At 47.4% G+C, this 5,147-nt stretch overlaps 1 pseudogene; it reads left to right on the plus strand.

Annotated features, from left to right (window-relative positions):
* The first annotated feature begins 265 nt into the window (after positions 1-265).
* On the plus strand, positions 266-2,249 carry LOC148533721 (uncharacterized; annotated as a pseudogene).
* Positions 2,250-5,147: the final 2,898 nt, after the last annotated feature.

Raw genomic sequence — 5,147 nt, forward strand, 5'->3', positions numbered from 1 at the left:
TCTGGAGAAAAGTATTGGATCGCCTTATTAATGTAACGTTAACAATGTCAATGTGTAATCTCCCTTTCAGAGGGCATAGGGAAGTTTTAGGAGATGTTAATAGCGGAAATTTTCTGTCAATTGTTGAACTTCTTCCGAAGTACTGTATGACCCAGTTTTGAAGCAGCTAATTAATATGCCTAAAGGCTCTGTTAGATATTTATTTCACAAGATTCAAGATGAAATTATTGACGAAATCAAAGCAGCACCTTTTTTCTCAATCATCATGGATACAACACAAGATATTTCAACAACTGACCAACTAAGTCAAGTATTTTGTTGTGTGACATTAGAAAGCTATGAGCTTAACTTGGTAACTAGTGTGAAAATCAGAGAGCCCTTTTTAGGGTTTCATGCTGTATCTGATCAAACAGCTGCTGGCCTTGAGAAAGAAATAAACTGTATTGAAGGGAAAGAATTATCAAAGTGCCGTGGGCAAGGGTAAGATGGGGTAGCAAATATGAGCGGCGTTTATGCAGGAGTGCAGGCAAGAAAAGCTTGACGAGAACCTAGTGCAGAATATGTACATTGTGCTGCCCACAATTTTATGCTGTGCTTGAAAGAGTGTAGACTTTCTTTGGCCATAGTGTCAAACGATGGGCCATGTTGTCAGAGTTGGCATCTCTCTCTGACGCTGAGATTTGGCAGCAATGTTACTTTTAAAAGATTATGTCCAACACATTGGTCTTCAAGGATTAATTCTCTTACTGCTTTGTGATTCCGGTATAAGGACATAATGAAGGCACTTACAAGAATAATTCTCAGCAAGAATATAGATGAATGTAATGAAGCTGCTGCTTTGAAAAAAAATTGCTAGGATGCTTTGAGTTTGTAGTACAGATAGTACTTCAAAAATTCAAACAAACACACTTAGAAAATGCTGCAAAGTTAATTTGTAATGCAAGAGAGTCACTGACGCTGTTTAGAAACTATTTTGAAGAAGCTAAAAGTATTGCTATAAACATGTCTGAACAGTGGAATTTGGAGGCCAAGTTTGCATCCAAAAGGAGAATAGCACCCCTTTCAGATATACCGAGAATCCCGGGAATTTGGTCTGCCTCAGCCAAATTCCTGGTTTGCCGCATATGTCTGAAAGGTACCTACCTGGGAGCACGTTCCCAGGTAGCCGACCCTTCAATCGACCAGGGAATTTCCCGGAACTTAAGTTCTGGGAAATTACCCTGCTTATGTCTGAATGGTGCTACCTGGGAATTTACTATTCCTGGGCTGCACCATGCAGCTTTTACATTGACTTGGCAGCGCAGAGCGTCCTATAGGAATGCCGCTCACCACCCTCCGTGCCGGTGGCTGTGTCGCTGTAGATCACAACACAGAGGACCCTAGTCGGACGCCGGGGTCACCGGCCAGCGCTGGAGACCGCCGACAGGTCTTTGGCACAGCGGGCCGCCCGCACTCCCGCCGGACCACCAGGGCAGTAGATTAACAGAAGGGGTTCTATCTCTTCCCCATTGGGGGGGGGGGGACGGCAAATAGGCCATAAAAAAATTATAATTTATTAAATAAAAAATGGCTGGATTGGGATTGGCCGGCTGCCTGCTGCATTTTGATGACCTCATCAGCGGTAGACAGAGAGGGGATAGGCTAGGAGGCGCAGATGGCAGAGGAGAGGCAGGTAATCTAAAAAAAACCCTGCTCTTGTCTGAAAGGGGTCTACCTGGGAATTTCCCGGGTAGATGCTGTAGTGTGAAAGGGGGGTCTCGACCAAATACCCGGGATTTTGCACACGATACATTCCCGGGTCTGAGCAGGAAATTTCCCGGGTCGTATGTCTGAAAGGGGTATAAGAGTAAAAACAAACAATTTGATGAGTTATGTGAGGATGGAAGGCTAAATGATCCAGAAAGATCTTTTAAAGTAAATATTTTCTGTGGTTGTTTGGATATTATTGTGGCACAACTGTCTAATCGTTTCAAGGGTCTGGATGCCACTGTCAAAAAGGTTTAAAAGCAATTCTACCAAGCACACTTGTGACAGCAACAGATGACCAGCTCTATGAGGATGTTGAACAGCTAATTCAATATTTCAGTGAAGACTTTACTGGGTCTTTCTCAGGGCAATTGCTTGATTTCAGAGCATGCTTAAAACTAGAAATTTCTAAGTTATCTACAGTGGAAGAATTGGCAAAGTTACTCATTACTTTTACAACATTTTCCAAGAAGAGCTCACATATGAATACATTTCTGGTATAAAAATGATATTTCTGGAGAATGTGTCATGCATCACCCACCAGTTGCTCCAAAAGGAGGAGAGGTCTACAATTTTCATAGCTCTGCACAGTCTACATAAGAATGAACATTTGGATGAAGGCTTTCTGTTTGAAGCAGAGAATATAGAACACGAAGGGCATTTATATATGACGGGAGTGACATAAACCACTAGTCTGTCACTCTGCACACTCTGGGATACAAAGAGTTAGCATGTTCAAGGTGGGGAGGGGTCAATGTTTATGGGGGCCAATGATGGGCATAGCTTGATTAAAGGGGTGGAGTTGGTTTTCAGGTTTTATGGGTAAGTTAGGTCTTGGCTCTCTCTTCTTCTGGAATTTGACAGTGATGCACTGTCCAATTATAGTGCTGTAATTGTGTATTATTGCATTACTGTATGTTATTGTATTTTTGCTTTTTCTTTTGCTGTTCTGCCTGTCTTTTCCTCATTTTCTTTACCTGTCTAGCTATGTATCTCCCCTTGTTTCTCCTTTCACTTCATAACTTTATACCTCCAACCCCCCTCTCCATCCCCCCACCCCTCTTTTTCTTTTCTTTCCTCGATTATGTTACCATTATATCCATTTCTTTGTTACTTCATGGATTGTCCACAGCGTTCTGTCTCCATCCCCGCCCGCTATCTGCTGAATGTGGCAGAGGGGGGTGAGGTGACTCCCGTTAGGGCCGTTAAGCGCGGTCGGGCCATGGGCCAGGATGTAGCAGGCGGCGGTGGTAAGCCGCTCGCCTTGGATAGGGGGAGAGGCAGGGGACGAATGAGGGCCGGTGACCAGACCGCTATTAGAGGCCTATCTGACTCGGCAGTTCTGGCGGCTGCGCTGGCGCACCACACAGAGGCCAGCAGTGGAGGACGCACAGTCAATTAGAACACAGGTGACTGCGGTTGCTGTCTGGCCTGTGGCTGAGCGGGGTCTTTCAGGTTAGGGGGGCAGCCAGCGGGTTGCTAATAGGACAGGAGGTTGAATGCACTTGGGCACCATTTTAAGGAGGGTCCTAACATTGTGGGCACAGACTGAGGCAGCTGTTCTGACTATTCGGATGGGGTGGCATCCCTGGAAAGTGCCCTGCCCCGCGTCCACGGTGGGGGTGAGGGTGGATGCATTCCTCAAGCCAGGGTGCAGATCTTATGTGGAGGTACTGCACGGCACTTTAGCGGCTACAGGGGTCAGCTGTGCTGGCTACGTCGTGTCAGGCACAGGGTTGGTAGGCTCCTGAGGCATTGGGATGGGAATGGAGGCAGCTTCAGCTTTGTGTGCCTCTCTAGTATTGGCGTTAAGAGCCGCTGCTTTCCACCAATAGTGGGGGGCATGTGCTACCTAGCGGTGCTGATGGGGATCCATCAGTTTTTGTGGGGAGACTCGCAACAGCAGTGCTCCCGGTGGTGTCGACTGCGCTGCGGAGTGATGGTTTGGGGCAGTCCCCATGGGACATGCTCAATGTGGAACTGTCTTGGAAAATTCAGATAGTTTCCCGGCAGGTGAAGTGGAATCCAGTAGCGAGATGCAGCGTCAAGCCGGGAGAGTGGGTACTGCAGCCGCAGTTTGTCTGACAGGGTCTACCTCTGGTGAGTCTTCTACAGACCCAGATTGGGTGGGTAGCTCCTCAGGGAGTGAGTCAGGGACTGCGCTGCGAGTTAGAAGTCAATCTGGGCCTGAAAAGGGTCCAGATAGTTTTTTTCCTCCACCTCCTCGGATTCATCTTCTAATTCGGGGAAGAACGGCAAAAGGAGGGCTAGGAAGCATAAGCGCAAGTGCCAGTCTTCTAGCAGCAGCATGTCAGTTGAATCTAACGTGTCGGATGGGGTGCTATGTGCGAATACAGTCGTGCTTAGAGGGGTTCGGCCCATGGTCAGGGATCGGATCTGGCATGGTCGCTACGTCAACATATTTGCACTCAAAAAAGCCAAAAAGCCTTGGGTCACAGCAAAAAAAGAAAGGGGGAATGGGAGTAGAAATGTACAAGTCTTATCATACTTAGTTGAAGAACATGTACATTTTTGCCTCTTGTTATCTAGATACACGCCCTGACGAACACATAAGGGTGATTAGGTACATGTATCTCATACATGAGCTATTTAGCAGTTTGAGAGGGAGTGCGTGGAGAGTTTTTGATGTGGAGTCTAGGCGTAAACAGCACGGCAGGGACATAATAGATTTTGGGACTAAGGATGTGGAGGTTTTCTTGGATGTCACTCAGCCGCAGCGGTTGCAACAGGATGGGGCTCCTCCTTGTCGGGCTTATGGTGGTCCAGCGGCTGTAGCTGGCATGCCGGCGAGGGAGTCAAGACCTAAGTTAGGGCATGGCAAATGCTACACCTTCAACAATGGACAGTGCTTGTTGGGGGCCCGTTGACTGTTTCGGCACAGCTACATTCAGTGCGGTGGGCCTCACCCCATTAAGGATTGCGCCCGGGGGCCTGGGGGCGGGTCAGGAGGAGGGGGGGGAACACAAGCCGCGGCCCCCTCTGCAATGTCGACCTGGCTGGACGTCTATTTGATTCGCGATGATGCCATCTTTTTGTGCGAGGGGTTTACAGTTGGCTTCCCGCTCCCCATAATTGGCACTGTTAATTACGGTTCAGTTTGAAATCTGTGTTCAGCTCGTGATCAGTTGGCTGTATTATGGTAGAAGGTTTATAGGGAAAAAAGTTGGGAAGGATAGTTGGTCCCTTTCCAGAGCCCCCGATCACGGGATTGGTTTTACCGCCGGTTGGGGTAGTCCCTAACAAGGCGTTGGAAAAATTTTGTTTTATTCAGCACCTTTCATACCCAAAAGGGTGAGTCGGTTAATGATGCCATTCCTGAAGAACTGTGTTGGGTGGTTTATCAGTTTTTTGAGGAGGCGCTTGACTTGGTTCATTCATTC

Source organism: Taudactylus pleione, unplaced genomic scaffold, assembly GCF_031769625.1.
Source record: "Taudactylus pleione unplaced genomic scaffold, aTauple2 ptg000070l, whole genome shotgun sequence".
NCBI classification, from domain to species: domain Eukaryota; kingdom Metazoa; phylum Chordata; class Amphibia; order Anura; family Myobatrachidae; genus Taudactylus; species Taudactylus pleione.